Below are 23,936 nucleotides of genomic sequence, written 5' to 3' on the forward strand. Positions count from 1 at the left end.
AGATGATTGACATATTTACCATTTCTTGAAAAAAAAAGCACCCATAAAAATAGTTGTTACTGTTGGAGTTGGTAGGTTATTCTCTGAATTTTATTGGTTTGAAAAATGTTCCATAAAAATATTAAATTTATTTTTTACCGATAATTTCATGTAATATAATAATAAAAAGCTTTGATAATGGAAAATTAAAGAAAATGAGCAAGATATAAAAATAAGTATCGAAGAAAACAAAATGAAGAATAAAAAAGTGTTTGTTAGAAGATTTACATCCAAAATATTATTTTTCAATGAAAAAATATTATAATCACAAGCATGATTTCTGGAGAATTGTATTCCAAGAACCACTTGATTTTTCGAGATTAAAATATTCTAAAATCGTAATTTTATAGATACCTCATCATCCATCGTAAAAGATACTTACATATCTATTCCTAATATTTGTAGATGGCAAGAACAAGATCACAGAAAAATGTCAATCTTAATCAGTCTTCCTTTTAATTAATCACCAGACCATTACCAACTGCGAAAAACAAACCGGAATTGAAAACAAAAAACGGCTATAATAGGAAGAAAAATGCATCAAACAACCCACAACGTTCACGAAAAAATACGTATGGTTAAGTTGGTAATTAAAAAAAATTTGAGTCGAGTCGGTTACTATCCTAAGAATCGATGATTCAATATTTGCTCCGCATAGATAGCTGGATTTGCTTACAGACCCGTAGATTTGGGCGGGATGATTTAAAAAGGCGAGAATTGGTTGGTCGATTTTTTTACCGCAAGATATAAAAATCAAAATGGCTGTTCAAATAGTCTATTTTTATCTGGTCGCGCCTAGGAATTCTCACCGCTTTTTACTGGTCATAATCTCCTGACAAACGTTGAAAACGCTCTATTCCTACGTTCCAAACAAAAATGTCGCATTGTAAATAAACGCACAATGTCGATTAAAAAAATCGACTAACAAATGTTTTACAAACCGAAGGTCGGACGTAATAGAAGGATGCGTCTAAATTGTGGTTTTTACGAGTTAAATTGCGAAAAATCCATGAAAAAAATTCACAATTGCACAAAATGCGTAATTTATTCGCTTAGTTGACGACTGGAAGCATCATACATGAGGTCGAATTGAACGATGATCGACTAATTGAAATAATTGGAAATTTATTTCTTAATCACAATGTATAAATTAGTAATCGTTTGTTATTTGCACAAAAAATTTTACTTAAATTCTCGCTTGTAATGGATGTTACTTTTGCTGGCTTTTGTGTTATTTGAAAAAAATCCTTAATATAGTTGAAATTTAATCTTTAATTATTGGTAAGGTGGGGAAAAATTTGAAGATTTTAAAAGGAATTACTGTTTTTCATTCCAAAGAGTATTTTTGTGTGCTTTCTCACTGATATCAATCGAAAGCATGCTTTTTTCACAAAGGAACTTTGATCTTGATCAGAAATACCTACATAATAATACAGAATTTGTGAGAAGAATTTTAGAAAAGGTATTTTGTCCTTTCTGCTGTTCAGACATATTTTTTTCGATGTTGTAATATCACACTAAAATAATCAGGAAATTAATTTTCTTCATGCTTTCCTTCCCTGCAGAGAAAAATTGAAAATTCCTCAGATTTTGAATTTTCAAAAAATTTTTTTTCAGTTACGTGTAGATTTAAATTGTGAAATTTTTGTCGAACTGCCAAAATATTATTTTTCCTTGAGAATATTGAATCATTATTCAGTTACCCACTCAAGAAAATGATAGTTTCTGCGGAAAAATATTTTGAATTATGTACCAGAAAATTTCTTTCGTTTTTCACTACTTCCACATTCTTTCTTTGAAGAAATGTTTTTTGAAGAAATGATGTCATGCAAATATAAAAAAAAAATTTTTTCAATGATTACAAAAAATTAAATTTTTGATTATCCCCCTTAAAAAATGTGTAAAAGAAAAAGACATAAGAATTCTAATCGAGTTAAAACCGCTATCCCTATGGTAAAATTGATTAGTAGGAACTGTTGAAGTTTTCCGTGCCTCAAGAAGGAAAAATGAATTTTATTTTGCACAAAATCACATAAATCATGAAGGCCTCGAACGCTAAAACATTTCCCTCTTGCATTTTATCGGTTTTCTAATTTTCTTTCCTGCAATTTATCACCTTATTTGAATACCAAAACACGAACTTTTCCAGTGCTTTCGATACACACACATCAAGATTTCCTTGATTTTTTATCCTTCATCGTTATGAATTTCGAAATGGCGTGTCTTGATGCACGAGGAAATTTCAGACTCTTTTATCAAAATTAATAAATATACCCAAAGGTCATTTCAATTTGAATAATACGAAGATTTGTTTTTGTTATTCAACGTCGCAACGATAAAAACAGCCGTTTATTTGTTTTCAACTCGTTATCTACCGAAAAAATACTTTTTAATTGGTCGGGTACTGGAAACTATCACTTATCCCAACATTTTTATCACTGACCAATCAGATTCACGTGGTATCCGGTCCTCAGTCACTCAAAATCCAATCACGTTGCACTCTTACCCGACGAAATTCGGTAGTTCACCGGTCACACTCTATGAACTGTCAAAAATATCGATGGTTTCACTCGAACTAAGGTGTCAAAATGTAGTAATTTTGAAACTTGGCGTTTTCTATGCGATTTTCTATAGTCCGAAGCGTGTCGATGGTCATTTTAAGCATAGATATCTATGATTTAGTTGAAACTTGCATTGCATCGGAGAGTTGCCGTAAGAAAAGCCCGCAAATGCATAGGAGGCGTAGAATCGGGTGGGGGTATTTGAAATTGCATAAGTGAGTCTAGAGCATTGAATATTGCATTGGTTACTTAGGAATGCAATTCGATGGAACAGCGGGAAGAAGAGGAAGAAAGACGCGGTCTGGGGTCACAGAAATAGTATAATGGCACGGTGTATTTTTGCGAGGACGTTGCCGTTCTGAGACGCATGAGGAAGAGGGCGGTTAAAATGGTTTCCTACATCGGGCGTTTTCGAAGATGGATGGCATCAGGTGCCTGATAAATCTACGATCTTTCCACGATAACGTTCTGTACGTTGATTCTGCATCACTTATCGTCGTTGTAGGGCGTATTGTGGGATAGTGAAAGTTGAATTCGGAAAAATTGCAATGATCTATGGGAACGAGTCGTAAGATCCCATCTCTATTTTTCACAAGCAATAAGAACAACCATTTTGGCGCCATTGTGGAAACTGATGTATTGTATATGTATATCAAATGATATGGGAATATGGGGATATCCTGCTGATGTCTAATGGATGTTTCCAATGTCCATGATAGCCATTCTATCTCTATGGACATACCGGATATCCAGTGGATATCTAATGGATGTTATTCGTTCATAATAGATATTCTGTTGATATACCTAATGTAAATGCCAATTATTCATGAATGGATATCCTGTGAATACCTTAGAGGATATTCTGGACGTCAAGGTTATTAATAAAGGATATCCTACGTATCCCAAAGATATCCATGAGTAATATCCTATGGATATATGCTTGCCCTACTGAATGATCATAAGAAGTGTCCCATGAAGACGCAGTTTATCATAAAAGGTTATCCGATACTTGAATATGAGATATAATATATCCACGGAACATCCGCTATGAAGAGCTCAACAAATCCTTATATCCTATGGATATAAGATGAAGATATCCACATTTACAATCAATATAATATATCAAAATAATTATTCCTTGGATATACCGGATATCCATACAGGATATCTGATTGATCTCATGAATATGTTGCTCATCTTTATAGGATATTCTGTGGATATGTTATGTGAATGCTAATCTAATAATTCATGAATGGATATCCTGTGTTTTGTGAATATCCTTGGATATTTTCTATGGATGCCAGCCCTATTCTTAAAGGATATCATGTGGATCCCAAGGATATCCATGAGAGATATCCTATGGTTATCTTCTTGCTCTACTGAACCATCGGGAAACGAATTCAACGAATATATAGTGATATCCTATGGATATAGGATGAAGATATCCACATTTACAATCAATATAATATATCAAAATAATTATTCCTTGGATATACCGGACATCCATAAAGGATATCTGATTGATCTCATGAATATGTTGCTCATCTTTAGAGGATATTCTGTGGATATCTTATGTGAATGCTAATCTGATAATTCAAGAATGGATATCCTGTGTTTTGTGAATATCCTTGGATATATTCTATAGATGCCAGCCCTATTCATAAAGGATATCATGTAGATCCCAAGGATATCCATGAGAGATATCCTATTGTTATCTTCTTGCTCTACTGAACCATCGGGAAACGAATTCAACGAATATATAGTGATATCCAATGGATATATGATGAAGGTATCCACATTTAAAATCATTAGAAATCCCCTATCTTGTGAATATCCGATAACATTCCCAGTGTTTCTACAAGATATCTATCTATATTCGATAGAAATTCTCTATGATGAAGATTTTGTTGATACCACGTTGAATAATTGGATGTCTGTGGAGGATATCCTGCTGTTGTCCACGGGATATATGGAGTATCCAAGAAGGATATTCTATGTACCTCTAGCGGATGTACCAGATCTCCATAGAGGATATCATGTGTATATCTGATGGATATATTTCATGATCAAGGAATATGAGGATATCTAGTGGTTATGCTTTTATCCATAAATTGTATTCTGTCAGCATTTAATGGGAATATCAAGAGCTATTGAAGACTGATGGATGTGAGGGATGATGAGAAGGGTCGTCAATATTTCATGGATATTATTTGGATGTCTTATGTTCATTGTGGATATTCCTGTAAAATATCATCTGGGCGTCAAGGATATTTATCAGTCAAATCATGTGGATTTCAAGGATATCCAAAAAGATGTCCTGTGGATATCGAGGGTATCCTGTAGATTTTAAAAATATCCTGTGTATTTCAAGGGTATCCTTTGGATTTCAAAGGTATCTCATGGACTTCAGGGATATTCATAAGGGATATACCGTGGATGTCTAGGATAACGGTATTGGATATCCTGTGGATATTAAGGATATCCTGTAGATTTTAAGAATATTCTGCGTATTTCAAGGGTATCCTGTGGATTTCAAAGATATCCCATGGTCCCATGGTCCGATATTGGATATCCTGTGGATCTCTGTTGTAAATTATGAACAACTGTCGATTTTATGTTATTGGAGCCACTGGTAACAATCAATATCCCCCCTCAGTTCCTCTATTCGAGGATTGATTGAATTCAATATGAGAAATCTCTCTTTCATAACGTATAGATACTTTATCGATACCTCTCACGCATCTGGGGGGAAAGAAAGCGAACCAAACCAATACGTTTCGCCTCCAAGTGGACGCACTGCCATACCATCCACCCACGACACCTCAACACCTGAAATTTTCACCCATTTCGCAAAACCATAACAAACCAGGTGCAACAGTCAATAGGCGCCCAGAGCAGTACCTACCTGCCGTCCAACAAAAGAGATTTCATTTGTTGCCGATTAATAAATCGAATATTATGGTTCGGATCTAGGTCGTTCCGCAACCATTCCTCAGCCTGCTTCGATCTTTCGAGTCGTTCTGTTTGTGGACAACGCAAGAACCGGACCTCAGTAATCGTGAATTATTGTTCTTTGTCTGATGGCGGTAATTCCTGGATCGAAGCTCGATTCTGTAGTTCAGGGGGTGTAACTGTCGATTGAATGATGGATATTGTTCGAATTGGGTTGGTACAGTAGTTATATAGTACCAGGATGCTCAAAAATATTTTTCATCGTCGTATTCTTTAATACTAGTAATAAGGAAGGTCAATGTTTGTTTGGTGATACCAATAATGCAAATGTGGAGAAGATGTGCTGTCTATGGATGAGAACATAGAGAAGTGACACATTTGTGGGATATCTGCAGATATCCTTTAAATATCTTGCTAATTTTCATGGAGTACAAATGGATCTTCAAGAGATTTCCTGTCCTATTCTTCAGATATCCTAGACATCCATGGGATATCAAGAGAATATCCAACAGATATAGTCACAAACAACTTTTGGATATCCTGGGATATCGATATTCCTGGATCTACAGATCATGACATATATATCGGGATTTAATTATTAATTCAACCCATCAATATGAAGTAGGATAGAAGGACCTAAGATCTAACAAAATGGGCAAACTTGAATATAATAATTTCTCGGATAATAGAAGAAAAAATTCAACACCGATTCTGATATAACTTGTACTATCTCCTGGAAACATGATCGACTTTTTTTTGCAGACAAGGAGAAAACTTCCAACCCTGTAATGATTCGACAATAATCTATTTTCCATTTGTCGAGCTTATGAATTACATGAATATATAACTAGTGTTCCATGTAGAAATTCGATATTATGGAGAAATGTTCATGTGAGATACGAATAAAATTATGTTATATGATATAAGCAATTAATACACATCGAAAAATGTCCCAGTATAAAATCTTGAAATCTATGAATAAAAGTGGAGCGCTGTTTTGTGGTGTCATGGCTTTTCGTAAAAATGAGTGAACCGATTTCATCCATTTTTTCTTTGTATCCTTCCTCGTGCTTTGTAGAAGGTTCAAGCGGAAGAAACATTCGTAAAAGTTGCCTGGGAAGCTGGGAAAATCAAGAAAACTAGACAAAAAGTAAGTGTAAGTTGGGTAGTCTAACCCCCACGAAGAAGTGATTGCTTCTCACTGGCGTAATGGCGTTTGACAGTTGACAGATGAACTAAATGAACAACATGATCTTATATCTAGTGTTATTAGATATGGAAATTATCAATAATGTCATATCTCAAATTTTGGACATGCTGTAGGCCTTTTTCCAGCCTCACAAAGAACGCAATTTGAAATACTGATCGATCTATTTGATCATATTTTCAACGAAATAAACCGCCTTTGATTTACTGAATTTAGAAGAATGTTAGAGGCTTGCATTCTATAGGGTGAGCCTTTGACTCTTACAAATATTTTAAGAATACATTCTTGAGGTCATTTTGAGGTTTTTTATACCATTTTTGCCGATTCGGCCCTGATAAAAAGATATAGCCATTTTAAGTGTTCATAATGCGCTGTGCGACCACTGAAAAAACAAAATTACCTGCTGACTAACTAGCTAAATCTGCGACACTACACGTTTGTGGATTTTTTATGCAGAGTTGTATTCAGCCAAAGTGCCCAATTTTTCGGATATCACAGATACTTTTTAATTCTCAAATTACTCAAAAACGGAGCTATATACGAGAAAATATGAAGAATTCTTTTATTTTACAAAACGTTCAAATATTCATTAGATAGCGTACAACTGAGTTTCAAGAGTTGGGTTCTTTGAATTTTTGGTATTTTAATGGTACGTAATGGTCATAATGAGAAAACTGGAATACGTGAGTGATATCTTGTTTTCGAAAAAGATTCACCGAATAAATGAAAAACTATATTCCGAAATTGATTTCATTCGATAGAACCGTTTGTGAGATAAAACTGAAAATAACATTTTTTATGGTTTTTCAACAGCCTGTATCTTTCAAACCGAGCAGATTCGGAAAGAATGGTAAAGGAAAAAAGTGTTTCTTTTGACCTCAAGAATGGAATGTTGAAATATTTGTACGAGTCAAATACTCACCCTGTATATCTATCTAATATCTCACTAGTTGAAGGAAAGTATTCTTTAATTTCTTATTTTTGCTTTATGTATCAGGGTTTTAAGATGAAATAATGCCGTGGCCTTGTATAAGCCTCCTCAACAAGATGTTGCTTTTAACTGATGAGGAAAAGTAAAACTGTATGCGTGTAGGAAGAACTTTCAAGCCGTCAAGCTTTCAAGCATCTCCTGGGCCGACCTACTGCATCCTTCAATCGGCGACAGGCAAATCTGACCTCACCAAACGCTTCCAGTGCACCTTTCCACGAAACTTAACATATCGATTCTTCGGGCATTACTTCATGTGGGAGAACCGTCGCAGAAAAACCAGTTACGGCTTATAAAACCTGCACCGGGCGCGTATAGTATTAATTCCACCTATAATAATCTCTTCTTTCGTTCCTCTCCCAGGTCCAACAAACCGGCGCAACGGTAAATTTGAGAGCTTCAGAGTTGTCCGGTCTTCTAAACTCTCTTACCTGATTAGTTGCGGAATTTCTTCTCTTCATCGTTGCTCTATTCTTCCCTCCACATCCCGAGCTATGCGGCCTGTGGTGGGCGATCTATGAGTTCACGATCTATAAGACGCCATTTTAAAAATGAGAGACGTACCTATCATTCGGGCGAAACGAGAATGTATGCTCAGGAGGCCCGCGTATTGCTCACGCAACCAAATCGATCAAAAATTGATTCAAACACTTTGTATAGAATGAATTTTGAACGCATTCAAAATAATATCCCATGGCAAAAATGCTGTTGCTCTTGATGAAGCTGAATATCACTCTAAAAAAACTTCTTTTAGAGTTCACTGGACATCTATGATCACAAACCGTATACGAGTCCATATTGTCGTTTATAGTAAATTTTTTATCATACCGTACTTTAGTTTCACTGAACGACATTTTCTGAGAATACTGATGAAATTCACTCGAAATCACAAAAAAACTCAACACACCCAATACATCTGTGTTCCTCAAGCAAAATGGCGAACCTGTCAATGTCAACTTCAATTGTACGTTGTGTATAATCAACCCCAAATGGATAAAATAATCTCAAACTGAAATAGATGTTGAAGTTAGGTTTACTTGTTATATGAGGTAACAAGTAAAAAGATACTTAACGAATATCAACAAATCGAAAATGAATGTCTTAAATATCTATTCAACGACAAGGAATAAGAGTTTTATATTCGGTATCGATGTGTATAACTTCAGCATAAAATAATTATTGGGATTGCCATTTGAAGAATTTATAGCTGACGTCATATCTCAAATATTTTACACGCTGTATACATTCGAACAGTATCTTTAGTTGATAGTCTTTGATGTATTGCTACATCAAAAAAAAAACAATTTAAAATAGTAATTCCCTTTGATGTACTGAATTTATTCAAGTTTTAGAGACTTGCCCTGTATAAACTGTATTAAAAATGCCGCTGTATACAGAGAGTTTTTGACAACCCAAAAAAATTGACGGGCTAACCCCGGGTTTCATAAAGCTTGATCGAGGAATCAACGCTTGATTGACGAATAGACTTCAATTTGTTTTCAATCGATAATTCAGTCATGATCATTCAGAATATCCTTTTTGCATCAAATTATGATGTTTATACGTTCATTCAATTGCTACTCCTTCAATATATTCAAAAATGAAAAGGTTTCAGTGATTTGCTTTTAGTAGTCATTCGTCAAAATATTTCTCAAGATAAACTTAATGAAGCAAAACCATGAAATGATCTATTCCAAACAAGGAAGAATAAAAACAATAAAAACAGCTTATAAAAAGAAGGAAATAACTACAGTAGATATTTTACACTACTTGAAAAGTTATGCGTGAGATCCAGATTTCATCAAAATCGAATTCCATCCTTTATGCTTGCAATGTATGAAAGCGATAAAATGCAACAAAAAAATAAATGTTCTGTTAATAATTTATCTGTATTTTCAATATGAAATTGAAAATCTCATAAAATAAATGAACATTTAATTTTCCCCTTTTATTTTCTGAGAAAAAAATTTATATAAACACAGACTGTCATTAAAGGAAAAATAATGAATCTTATATGGATTTCTGAAATTCACTGGCTGAAATTAAAATGTATTTTTTCGATTAATTTTATACTGAGCAACTTCGCCCCACTGATATTTTATTTATTGGATATCATTTAGATGAAAAAGGGTTGAAAATAAGCTGAATAAATATTATGTCACATTAAAAATTGAAAACATGTTTTATCCAGAGAAATAAAAAGTTTATATGAACAAACTGTAATTAATATTCGAACTTTTGAGACTGCATTCACTAGGAAAATTAAATTTTTTTCCGAAAAATCTAGCAACAATTTTTTATTTATTCAATAATTACAGCTGCTTAGAAAAACTGCTTCTGACAAGTACACTCTGACAGACGTTTTTTTTTACTCTTATTATTTAGTATGTCAGGATGGCCGAGCGGTCTAAGGCGCCAGACTCAAGTAAAACTTGCCTGTTTCACAGGTTTCGGGCGTTCTGGTCCTCTCTGAGGGCGTGGGTTCGAATCCCACTTCTGACAAATATTTTGTAGTTCAAAACATTCAGAACTATTCAATTGCTCATACGGAATTTCCAGATTTCAGAAAGGGAAATTCATTACAAAATTTGTTTGAAAAAGTATGGAAGTGATATTTGAAAATTACACATTCTGTGTGAAGTTTCATCAGAGATAATCTATGCCTTCATAGTTTTTCTTGAGAAAAGTATATTTTTACTCCTTATATGTTCAAAAGAAGTTAAATGAGAGCCACCAAAAACGAATCTCTCTATCGAATTCGAAATACACTACCCTGATTGCTCTGCTCAGTCAAGAATTCCTACCTCGATACGACCCTGCACATAGTATTCGCCACTAAACAGCTCCATCCATCATTTCGACTGTGTTCTTTCCAGCATTTTATTAACCATTTTCAATTATCTTCATCACGTAGTGAAATCAACGAGTGTCTCAGTTAGACACACATTGCGATCATTTATTTTTCGAATTCCTATCGAAAATGACTTATTATCGTTTATGTATCATTCGCGTGAGAATACACCACCATTGTTTAATGCAATAGTTAGATGCCTAGTTCAAAACACACGTCGATAAATAATGATTGGAAATAAAAATTGAAACATTAGTTTTCTTGCAATTTAAATCAAGTTGTCTTTCTTCAGTTGAATTGATTCTATAAATCTGAACAAAATATATAGTTATTCATACAGTGAGTATTTGTAAGTTGCCCTAGGGATTGTAAGTTAACTTAGGGTACGTATAATTGCCATTGGGTATGTAAGTTACCCTTGGTTATGACAGTCGTCCTGGGATTTGTAAGTAGCCCTAGGGTTGGTAAGTTGTCCTTGGATTTGTAAGTGTCCCTAGGGTTGGTAAGTTGTCCTTGGATTTGTAAATCACTTTCGGGTTGAAGAGTAACCCTAGGTTTTGTAAGTTCCCGTAAAGTATGAAAGTTACCCTAGGGTTTGAGAGTCACCATAGGGGTTGTAAGTTTCCCTAGGACTTGTAAGTTGTCCTAGGGATTGTAAGTTACCTTAGGTTACGTAATTGCCCTTGGGTGTGAGCGTCGCCCTTTAGTAAGTGGCTTTAGAGTATATAATTGTCATTGTGTATGTAAGACACCCTTACGTTTGTAAGTTGCCTTTTGAGTACTAAAATCTTTCCATCAGGGTTTGTTATTTGAACAATGTTACGTATATTTTTTGGAAAAAAATGGCTCAGAAATTATTTATGAGGTAAGTAGCTACATGATAAGGGGCATTTCATGAGATGAGTTGCATAAAAATTCAGTTCTTTTTGTTTCGGTTTTTCATCATTATTTTTCAATGCGATACACCATTTGAAATTCATATTCACGATGTTCATTGCATGGAGTCGCCTAGATATCAGTTTATAAATCAAGGATGGGAAAACGCGATAGGCTATTTTAAAACTATTGCGATAGTGTTTTTGTAACCGCTAAAATCTATTCTTTTTTTACCCGATATCTGAACCAACCCAAACATCTTCAAACGCTCATTTTGTTTTATCGCAATTTTGTAATCGTCATTTTATTCAGTCAGTGTGACCTACTGAATCATCGGTCGATATCTCTCAATGTTGAAAAATTTTTATCAGTTTCCATGATCGGGGGGATTATTGAAGAAATCGACAAGGATTTCGCTTTGGTTTGATATAGAAGGCAGATAAATAAACCACAGTGAAATTATTTAGAATAGGTACTGATGACTAACGTTAACTCATACTTATTTCAAATTTAATCTGAATTAAATTCAGAAATTACTTGAATATTTTGGAATCAATTTCGACTAAGAATATATTTTGAACATTCTCAATTGACTAAAACACCCTTATGGTCCAGAAAGCATCAATTTCCCCAGTATTCTGTCCATCATGTCTCAAACATGCTTGATGAGCAAGTCTTCCATGGCAAAATTTCATCATCACCCTGATAAATCGGTCCAGAAAACGTATTGTAATTCCAGAACCGCCTTCAAAGCTACTGGTAACTTATGAGCCCTCTAAATAGCAAAATCTATTTGCTTTTTCTTTTTTTTATGCTGAGATCTTCTAGCTACGACCTCAACCGGAAAAAAAACTAAACGAGTGACCGGAAAATCTGCTGAATCCATAAGAAGAAATTAGAAGTATAATGAGCTCTTACAGTTCGATACAAAATTAAATAAGACCTGAATCAATTGCTGTTTCAGTCATTGGTCGGTTCTTAGACCAGGGATCTAGGTTTATATCACTTTACCTTATGTCTTTGCCGTTTATTTTCAATCTAACCTGAGCTAACCCAACCCAACCTAACCTAAACTAACATACTCTAAGCTAACCTAAGATTAGCTAACCTAAAATGAATTATAACCTAAACCAACCCTACCTCAACTGACCCTAACTACTAACCCAACCAAATCCTTCTTCTTTATTAGTGTTTCCCCCGAGTATCATCTTCCAATTATTTTTTTCTTTTGGTAACCATTCATAACGACAAACCTTTGGGCTGAATCAATTGCTGTTTCAGTCATTGGTCGGTTCTTAGATTAGGGATCTAGGTTTATATCACTTCACTCTATATCTTTGCCAATTATTTTCAATCTAACCTGAGCTAACCCAACCCAACCTAACCTAAACTAACATACTCTAATCTAACCTAAGCTTAGCTAACCTAAAATGAATTATTACCTAAACCAACCCTACCTGAACTGACCTTAACTACTAACCCACTCAAATCCTCCTTCTTTATTAGTGTTTCCCCTGAGTATCATCTTCCGAATATTTTTTGCTTTTGGTAACCATTCATAACGACACATCTTTGGACCTTCCATTTTTGCATCATTACATGCTTAGACTGGATGATATAGGTAATGTTACTAACTCTAGTTTTCTTATAATTTACGATTAATCAGAAGGGAAGTATCAACAGTTCTTTTGCTTCTGAAATAGGCCCGTCGTGTCATAAATATAATTAAGATATTCTTAACGAAAGCTCTACAACTTCCTTCTAGGGTTTTCGCGAGTAGAACTGTATTGCAGAAAACCAATAAAACGCAAACAGAACCTGAGAACCTGAGGGACCTTAAATTATCCCAGCGGATTATCTGTTAGCGATCTCCATACATACGATAAGCAACTTTAATAACGCTAAATAAAAGCAAAACGACACCGAACCGCGGTCATTTATATTATATAAAACCATCTATTAATCTAAGTCATATGCTCAGACCGCCGTAAAAAGAAAAAGGAGGAGTGCGATTCTATGAGCAACATACGGTATTTGAACTTGAGACCTTTAACTTCGATGTCAAACTACTTCCATCTGTGACCGTTACACCCCTCGGTGTTCTTAAGGCTTTTTTCTGTGGTCGTTGTAGCGTGGTTGCATCGACACGTAGATATACCTCAGGTAATTTCTGCTTAACCAGTACGCGTATGAGTTATTTCCATTGGTAGATTTATTGCAGATAACAAGCCTCGTATAAAACGCGAAACACGATTTTCCTTTTCGCAAGAAAATTCTTTTTCTTGGAGGTAATAAATGTTTAAAGAAATTTTCGTCGAGTAAGAAATGGTATTTTCAAAATTCAGACTTCCAAAACATTTTCCGCTAGATAAATATTGTGGCTTTCTCAGATCAGTAAGAAAATGTGAAAATAACTCTTCTTCTTCTTCTTTTCCTTTGATATTGTTGTAACATTCTATGGGTTTTTTTCAAATTGATTCTTAAATAAGTTTAGCACCGATTCTTTACATTTTTACTGAGAGTTTTCCAGAAAAGGTATTTTATTGAAAACATTTCTGTTTTGTTTAAAAAATAACATCACCAAAAATTATTAATGAATATATTTTACCTCACTTTGCAAAACCAGAAGAATTTGAATTAAGGGATCGTGCAATAAACCGTAGAATTTTTTACTAAATAAACAAGAATATGATTTTTGAAAAAAAAACGGAATTGTTTTCAATCCATTAAAATCACAAAGGAACCTACTTCGAAGGAAAAAAATTGTATTTTTCACCTACCAGAATTCGTATAAATTTCATATTATTATTTTACCTCAACACCTATTACATCAATGGGACTCACTTCGACCACTATGCTTCTTTTTTTGCTAAAATTAATTAATAGGGAATCTGATTTTAAAGTTGAATATTTTGGAAACGAAAAAAAGGATATTGTATTTGGAAAAAAATCTAATTTTTATCGCTCAATCTATCTCATTTTTTCACAAGGTTTGGAGAAGAAAATATAATTGATTCCTAAAATAACATTTTTTTTTTATTCCTATTCGGTATTATAATACACTGAATTATTATAATTAATAATTGAACCATTGGTGTGGAAGGATGATGAATAAATGGGTAGTTAACATAACCAACATTTCAACCCTTTTGGGATTAACATGAAATTAATATAGTGATAGTATTCTTCATTCATAATTCTGCAAAACGAAATATTCCACAAGAATCAATAGATTTCTATTGAAAGTATATGTTTTCTCAGAAAAACATCTCCTCGACTTAATTTTTGCACTTCTACTACATTGATCTAGACTATTTCACTCTCTATTCATTATTATGAAATAAAAGTCGATATTTCTTGGAGATAAAACCTTACTGTATCCCATTTTCATCTCCAGAAAGCGCGAGCAGGCCGCGGTCTTTAATAAACGCAACATATGTTTGTTCAAGAATAATTAATCCCTACGCAAAAATAACCATCAGTGTTAACAAACTCGCATAGGGAAAAAGGTCGCAAAAATAAATCGGTGGAAGTAAGCTAGAGTGAGAAAGGCGCAGTGACGTGAAAAAATAAACGAAAGTAAAAAATGTGTACACTTGGAAGAGACCATAACCTATCCCAGCGCAAGCTGAGTTATTTCAGTTAAAGTAGGCTGTAAAAGAACGCAACAAGATAAAAAAAACACATGCAAATAAAGTACTGTAGAAAGAAACCTCTGGGTCAACGTACTTCACTTGTGAGGCTGTCTCTGTCCCCCGCACTGTACTGAGAGAGTTCAGGCATGGGCGTAGATGATATAAGGAGACTTAGTCGAAAAAACTGTATCGATTTTTTTTCGAGAATTTGAATTGGAAAACCAAATCAGAACTTTTTGCAGAAGGGAATACTCTGTTGACGAGATAGATTGATGGATATTTGAAGTTGTCAATTGAAATCAATTTTTATTTCAGTATCGAAATGATTTTATGCACTTGTTCACTCTGTGCCTTGAGAAAAGATAAGGTTTTACATATTACACAGAGTCAGGGAAGAGTAACAAAAAAAAATCATTATTCGGTATTTACTATTTTGTAGAAAAATGCTCAAAAAGTTCAGTTTTTATTTTATACTTATGATGAAACTTTTCATGTATGATTGTTGAGATTGCCAAGGCCTCTGTAATAGGTGTGGGGGAAAGTTGAGTTTTTTTTAAATGGATACACCTTTTGTTGCTGAGGAGGTTTTTTTTAACAACCCTTTTTTCATTATAGGGATGAGATGGTGACACTTATTGAATTCGAATTTCACTTTTTTATGTATGTATTTTGAGGTCAATAAAATGCAATTTAAGAGTGCTTGATGTGTTCTCGGAAATATTCATTTTATTCAGTTTCTTGGGAATTATTTGAAATAAAATTAAAAATTACAAAAATCAATGAATGCTCAATTTATTCTGTCGTTTATATTAAATTCATTTCTGACTCATAAAAAAGGCAAGTTTCCGATAAAACTTTAAAAACATTAGTTATTTCAATGACCTCAAAAAATAAAGTGAAAATTCAAATCCAATAAGTTGAACCATTTTATTCTCACAGTATTAGGCGCTTTGAATAAAATTAAAAATATATCTACCTTGTAGAAATGTAGATTTACTCTTCAAATAAAAATAATCCATCAGTTTTTCTCTCACAAAATATTATTCATGCATGATATATCACTAAAAAAAGCAGCAAATCGTAAAAAAACTGTAGGTCATTTTTCGAGATCTTCAACTTTTAAGTATAAAATGTGGATAATACTTCAGTATGTTTGATTGTATTCCATCAGCGTTCACGTTGTTTTTATAATGCCCTAATTGACAGATGCAATTTAAGAGAAGAAATCACAAACAAGTGATCTCTTAGTTCGAAATTTCAGCAGGAAAAAAGATTGAAGCAATGATTTCTTGAACGGTTTGTAATCCTCCGATGATTGATGAGAGGTAATTCCATTTTCTGTTACTCTATGATCTTCCGAAGGCACGCCTCTGTCTTATATGTATACATGCACAGCCTCCTTATAGTTAACAGATTCTGTGTAGGGTAGGTCAATGTATTTCGTAGTCGTTTTATTTTACTTATGCTCCGTACACTCCATCGAGTTCTTTTGAGTTTTTTACTCCGTGCGGTGTATGTTAGTTCTTGGATTCTATCTTTATAAAACCCACAGCTACGGCCAAACTATAAAAGTTCATTTGCTTGGCGCGATTCGATTAGACTTTTTGGAAAAAATGCAATTGTCGGTGTAATTGGTTTATTGGTTCTATGGGCTGGAGGTCCCTTGTCATTCGGACCACACAAGATGGGCCTTCTGAAGATGCTTCAATGAAGGGAATAGAAGACACTCTTGATGTATCATCCATAAATTAACCGTTTCAGAGTTATTTAGCAAAAATCGATATATTTCTTTTGTATTCCACTATCTTGAATTACCTACTCGCGAATGAAAAATATAGGTGTACAAAGGAGTAACTCACCCCTTGATAACTACCCTTAGTAAATTAGAAGAATCAAAGAAGCATAAGAAGATGACTAATCTTGGTATCTTCGAAGATACCTACTCAATATTTGAATATATATTTTGGTGACTAGGTATTTCAAAAGTATTGTAGAAAAAAACCATGAGTGATATGTTTTTTTGAGGGTTCTGGCAATCTCTGACAAAGACCACTCAATTTTAGATGTTTTAGAAACATTTTTCAGGTTCTCTTTTGTACATGACCCCCTGAATCTAATCAGTTTTGTCTCTCAATAGTTATAACTGATGATCAAAATCAAATCCCCCAATATGAATTCTTGATCCATGCAGAGCCACCCTGTAGCGTCATGTGCACACATACTGATGGCGTAAAGCTCTCGTTCATTGATCCCTCTACGCAAAAGCAAAGTCCCTTTTTATTATTATACGATGTTTATCTATCTATATACGAATCATGCCAGAACACAAGGAGTATGCAAGTTCGAAAAACTTTACTTTGCCTTGTCAACAAAACGACGTGTTGTCTAGGTCAAGATCGAGAGATGTTGAATGAGGACTTCAACTTATGTATGAATGTATGTACCTGGAATTACCACGGTACAGAAAATTATCAAACCTCTTCATATAAGACAGTTTTTTGAGATCACAGAAGGATAAGAAGAAAGGAGCGTCATTTTTTTCTTGAGAACATTTGAAAATTCTATTTTGGTGAAAATAATCGTTACTTGTACCATGATATATGAATGATGGATATTGTGGAGTTGCATGGTTATGTAGCATCATACTGGAATGATTCTTCCATTACGGTCAGTATCAAAGGTAATTCAAGCTCCATGATGAAGTATTGAGATGATCCAACACATCAAATGAATACATTCTGCAATACTTTTGATAAGAGATTGATTTGAAAGACAATAGGGCATTTTAAGAGTGATCTCCGTAGACGACCACTTCGCTATTCAAATCAGTACGAAGTTCATTTCAATCAGCTCTCAGCTAACTGTACTTCCTCATGATCTAACGAAAGTCATGTCCTTCAACTAGGAAGTTAAGCCTTTACATCTTGCTCATTAAGGCTAAAGCGTTGAACAAACTGTGAGATGAATAATGACCGTCCTGATCGTAAGAAAAGTCCATCGTGAGAGAAGAATTCCTATCGATCAATATTTTATCTGACGTTCCATTCTACAGGGAGATATCTGAGAAAATTTCGACAACCTATTTGCAACTATATACAGAATTATGTGTCTTTACAGAAGAGTATCGAAAATTCTCAAAGTTCGTAATATTACAAAAATAAAACTCATTTTGTACTCAATGGTAACAGATCAAAAAATGACTGTTTTTTTTTGTACTGGTTACAACAAAGCTTCATAGACACCACCAAAAGTCTTCTATACAGTGCGAGTCTCTATATAACTTAGAATAATGATGCATGGAGATGAAATACGACAAGAACTCGAAATCAATTCTTATAGTTTATTTAGAGATTAAAAAAATTCTCTTTCAGAATATTCATCATTTTCGAATCTACGATGATTTTTCTGAGAGATACATGAGTCGAAAGTCGATCTTAGGAAAATTTTTAAGTCAGTTGAAAATTCGTCAAGACCGTACGGTTGGACCGAGCTAGATGCAGCTAGATTGCTCTTTGAGAAGTTGAAAAGAATATTTTTTCGAATCTCAAAAAATTATTTTATCTCCCTCTTCTGCAAATAAGGAGTTTCAAAGTAGTTTTCTAGTTTTATATCAACAAACACCTTACAGAAAATTATATATGTAGAATTATGCCCCCCAAAATCACTTCTGGAACCACCACTGGGCTAAGTATTTATTAGAAATATCCCAAGAGTTTCAGCCCCGTTTAACTTTTTATCATAGAGTTAATTGACATTATTTTAAGCATTTATTATTGAAGAAACATGTATGAGCTCACCAGATTTCTTTGAATTGATTTTTGAATTGAATAGATTTAATTGAATTTTCATTTACCAATGCATGTGTAAGTTAATATAACTTTCAAGAATAGTAATGAAAAAATTGGGATTCCCATTCAAAAACTATTTCGATGATATACAGAGTTGTCTTTGTATCATATCTCAAATTTGGGACACGCTTATAGCAATTTCTTACATTTAAAAGTTCGAAGTATGAAATACTAATCGACCAGACTCTACATATTTATACAACAAAAAACTCTCTTCGATTTGCTGCATTATTTATTCCAAGTTAAAGAGTCTCATTCAATCTCAAGTTGAATTCGAAAATAAGAAGTTAGTCATCATACAAGGCAGACCATTTAGGTACTTATAGGCTTTGAGTATTGGGGGTTAATATTCAATGATGTAGGTTATGATGTACCGGTAGATTCGGGTGACTTGGGACAGTCCTGTAACTTGGGACAATTACCCCCCTTGCAGATTTCTTTGTTTCTTACCATTTATGAGTGAAGGAACAAATTTATAAGATTGTGTAGCGTCTTTTCGGTTAGTTTAACATTAATTCCTGTTGAGTTTGCCGTGACCAGACCGTGACAGGAAAAATTAACGAATTCAGGAGAGTAAAAGCGCGTTTTTTTATGGCCCTTATACTTTCTAGTGTCCTGTACATGTGTCTCACTTTGTGCATGTGTAATTTTTTTTCTGGATACGTGGGATATTAGATATGTCATGAAACAAGGTTGTTTACAAATCAAATGGCAACACGGATCTCATTCATTTATTTTGTTGTTTCATAGGGTGACTTGGGACAATGCCGAATAGATACAAGCGGCGCATTGGCAGCAGGAAATATGCCGATTTTTCGCAGGATACTATTATTTACGTTATTTCCACAAATAAATCACCGAAGAATGAAAGAAATCAAAGTTCCCTTGTTTTGTTTAGTTTTTTTACATTTGAGTTGCAATATATTTACTTTCGCTCTAATAGGGGTTTATCATTTAATTTCCTTACCGAATTTCAACTATATAATCAAAAAATCTAATTTTCCAAAACTATACACCGTTCCAAGTCACCCATTTCATTTGAGAGTTAAGAAATCAATAGATTTTAACTTGTGTCCCAAGCCTCCCAACTCGGTGGGTGACTTGGCACAAGTATATTTTATTTTTTTTTAATTTATACCCGAATTCTTAGTCATGGTATATGTCCTAATCAATAGTGCGAGTCATTTACCATATTTGAACCTCTTTCTCACATGAAAATAGGTCACCGTTTTTTAAATAGGACGAGTTGAATTTCAAAATCGTCCCAAGTCACCCGAATCTACGGTAAGTACTGAAAAGTGTATGATAATTTATGAAATAAATTCATAAAAAATGCTTAACTATATAGGAAAGGAGTGAAGACAGATAATGACGAACATTCCAAAAATGATAACATAATATCGAGAAAAATTTCCAACACGAATCAGTACAGAAAAATAAAAAAATTTTTTAAGGTATAAAATTTTCACTCCACTATTCAATTCTCCACCATATTTATTTGCCATTTTGTGAGAAAGTATTTAAAAGTTCAAAAAAAACCTCTGTTTCCTCGTATTCATAATTACTCTGCCAAAACTTCAAATTAATTCATCCCTATCGTGTAGTTATAACTAAAATTCAATTCAATCGGCCATATTGATTCGACATTTTTCCGTACCAGTCCATATATCTAAATTTGAATTCGAATATACCAATTCCCCGTTGAAAAACCATTAATAAACCAGGGTGTGGCGTAGCAATAAATATATCAACATTGTAAAAACAAAATTGCACGGTTTCCGAGCTCCCCATTGGTCGAAGCTGGCAAGGGTTGCGTTACGTCACGGCGGCCATCTTGGACAATCGCATTGAAATCGTTGCCATCATCGACATTTCGAATTTATAACCTAGAAGCCGATTTTTGGGGAATTTTTGGAAGAATTGCACATGCGCACGGAATTATATGTGTATATATTTGACACGAAAAAAGTTATATACTGAATTGAAATGAGCTGGGAGGGGTTGCAGGGTCAGTTATTGGAAATTGATTAAAATGAAATTGCAGTTCGGCATGCAGTGAAATGGCTGAGAAATGGAACTGAAACATTTATATCAACCCTTATTTCTAAGCCATTTTTATTATTGTCTCAGACATTCAACTCACCCTTGATGTTGTCTGTTGAAGTCGAAAATCCTGAGATTATGTGTACTTCGGTTGGTTGGAATGATGAAGATGGTCGGTTTTCAGTCACAATTAGGAAATTTTAACAATTTTTACTAACAATTTGATACTTTCCAAAATAAGCCACGAATTTCCTTCTCGATTTTTTTATTATCTTTTTTTTTAATTATTTTTTTAATAATATACAAACTTTTCTAATAGGAAGTTTTTAAGGCCGACAATAAGGCACAAGAGTCGTATATTTGGAAAAATATGTTTTTCGTTTTAACTGAAGAATTTTTTTCGATAAATGCACACCTAAACTGCGAAATAATTATTATCTTTTTTATATATAAAGATCACAGACGTTTCAGTTAGTTCGAAATGTTTGAAATTAACTTGTGTTAAGATTAACTGAGTCGTTCAAATTATAGTAATCGCTTTTAAATCAATATTTAATCGTCAATTGTTGTTATTCTATTGTTAATTAACTTAGCCCTTTATTTAGTTGCCCTGTTTAAAAATATCTAAGTGTGTGTAAAGAAAAACCTGGAGGGAAGATTGCCCTTATTATTATTATCAATGTTTGAGGTTACTTGAAAGAATTTTTAACCGGCACTTTTGAAATATTGAGTCTGTTGTGATGTTTTTTGCCCGATACAGTGTTTCAATATTTTAAAAGTCCGTACGTTATGTGTTGCGAAAATTTGTTATTTCAGATATGCCCTTTTTGAACAATAAGCCACGCGAAAAAAATTGTACTGGAAACTTAGCTTTATTTTATGTAGAAAATTGTTGTTTTGGTCTATAGCTGCTGCGTTTTATTTATGTGCGTTTTTATCTGATTTAGTTGCCGAATTCTTTTTATCACGAATGCTTGATTTGTACTATGAGTTCCAATGGTTAATTTCTGAAAGAGAAAGGCGAAAATTAGATATATTGTTCAGTTAGAATTTCGTTGGGAACGTCAAAGAATAAGGATGTATGAGATGCATGCAAAAATATAAATGAAATAAGATGTGAAACGAATGAATCAAGCATGCGCTGGCTTCTAGAAGAATACTCAAAGTGAAGACGAGGGGGATGCAAGATGGAGAACAAAATCAAGGGTTGACCGAAGAATGGCACACTCGAAATCGCAGCACAGCAACACAAACACATGCTGGACACTTATTGGCAAGAAATTTCCCACTTACTGTTGAATTTGTTTAGTGTGAATTTTTTTCGTAATTTAACTGTAGGTTTAGGCTAGGTGAAAGGGGTATGTTGAAGGGATTTCAAACGCAGTTAGCTATGCACTGAACCTTTTCCCCGATTTTGCAAAGGCAGGGTTGGTAAATGGCCGACGAATACATGGAATTGTACATAGGCCGGTGTACATAGATAGGGCTTGCCTATCACTTGATGGGGATGCATTTTGAAATCGTCGTATGCATGCTGTCTCTCTTTAGAGTTTGGGTAGTGGGATACGGCATTGAGCGCTACATTCGATAGCTGGGCGTTCCAATAATGAATTTTCCCCCGTTTTTCGATGAAACTGTGGAAAGAATGAATCGAACGAGTCTCTGATGTGTGATTTTCCTGAAAATTCATTCCAGAAATGTCGTAGGAGATTATAAGCTGATATTTAACGAAACAGAGGCAACAATGAAAAATCTACTGATGAAAATGGAGGGGCAATACAGGATTTTCCTTAAAAAGAAAATTCTGAAATCGAAACAACTGTCATATCACTAAAATTGAAGGTTTCCTCAAAAAAAAACATTTAATTCTGCTTCCACTGATTTACAGGAGGTAATGGTAGTTTTCAGAATTTCAAGGAATGATATAGCAAGTGATTCGTTGAAAAAATAAAGATAATAGGACTGCCTATACTCCATTCACTTTTATTTTAGCACTCGGTTGACCATGAAATAATTTTCTCAAGTTTTTGTAACTAGAACGGAGGAAGGTTGGCACTCATGAAATGTAGTTAATGTCATGAAGCCGTTGCCACAACTAATATCAATTTTTATCACAAAAATGCCGAAAGTGATTGAAAAATAAAGAAGACAGAGTTTCAGGAACTGCTATTTAGAATTCAGGTCCGCACATTCAAATAGTAGGTAACCCTGATATGTATTCTAATATCTACAATATATCAGACGGTAGTGAACATATTCAATGTAAGTGAATTTATATAATGTTTCATCTGAATCTGAACGACTTATATTTTAGCTGAATGTTTCCACAATCGAAAAGATTGTGAATGAAGAGGATTACAAAGAATTTCCTTCAATTGGGAGACCCAAAAAAGTGGTGGAATTTGAGAATTTTATTTTAGAGTAAACGAATGTGAAAAATTACTACAGGATTTTCGAAGAATGTCATCGTAGAATAAGTTCCAGAAAATTAATTTTTTGATTTTTCATTCGACTTGTCCTATACATTGTAAATGTCTTAAGGAATCAATAAATATATAATTATTATTATATCAAAGTATCAAAAATAAACAGTAATAAATATGAGCCAGTTGTCCTGTTAATTGTTAATTCATGTGAAAATTGAAGAATTCCAAGTTCTTGTAATTATCCGTTGAATCCTTCGAGCCATACCAATTGCCAACCACTGCATCATATGTATTTCATCTTGGGGTTGATTTTTTTACAATCTACAACTGAAGTAACGTCTTCAACCTTTAGCCAAATAAGATAACCAACATTAACTCTTCTCAAGCTACAGCATATTGTGTCAATAGTTCAATTTTCTTCCATAGCAAAAATAAATATATTTACAAACTAATCTCTTGTATTTTCCATAAAAATAACTAGATTCGGTATGCCTGCAAACAGTTCGTATA

The 23,936-nt window shown here is 33.8% G+C and overlaps 1 protein-coding gene and 1 non-coding gene across 14 annotated transcripts in view; one reads left to right on the plus strand and one right to left on the minus strand.

Moving 5' to 3' along the window:
- LOC123319852 (zinc finger protein 135-like) overlaps positions 1 to 22,412 on the minus strand; it is a 122,640-nt gene extending 100,228 nt beyond the window's left edge. For 11 of the 13 annotated variants that reach the window (XM_044906850.1, XM_044906849.1, XM_044906846.1 and 8 more), the window contains exons 1-2: positions 2,483 to 2,766; positions 422 to 520 (exon numbers count right to left, since the gene is read on the minus strand). The gene's annotated coding sequence lies outside the window, so the exon portion shown is untranslated. Of the gene's footprint in view, positions 1 to 421; positions 521 to 2,482; positions 2,767 to 21,100; positions 22,008 to 22,293 lie in introns of those variants that run through there. The other 2 variants (XM_044906840.1, XM_044906841.1) reach the window with 2 other exon arrangements.
- Positions 10,136 to 10,249, plus strand: Trnal-caa. The gene is made up of 2 exons: positions 10,136 to 10,173; positions 10,205 to 10,249. It is a non-coding gene; the product is annotated as a tRNA-Leu (tRNA).
- Positions 22,413 to 23,936: the final 1,524 nt, after the last annotated feature.

The sequence above is a fragment of the Coccinella septempunctata genome, chromosome 9 (assembly GCF_907165205.1).
Source record: "Coccinella septempunctata chromosome 9, icCocSept1.1, whole genome shotgun sequence".
In the NCBI taxonomy this organism is placed as follows: Eukaryota; Metazoa; Arthropoda; class Insecta; order Coleoptera; family Coccinellidae; genus Coccinella; species Coccinella septempunctata.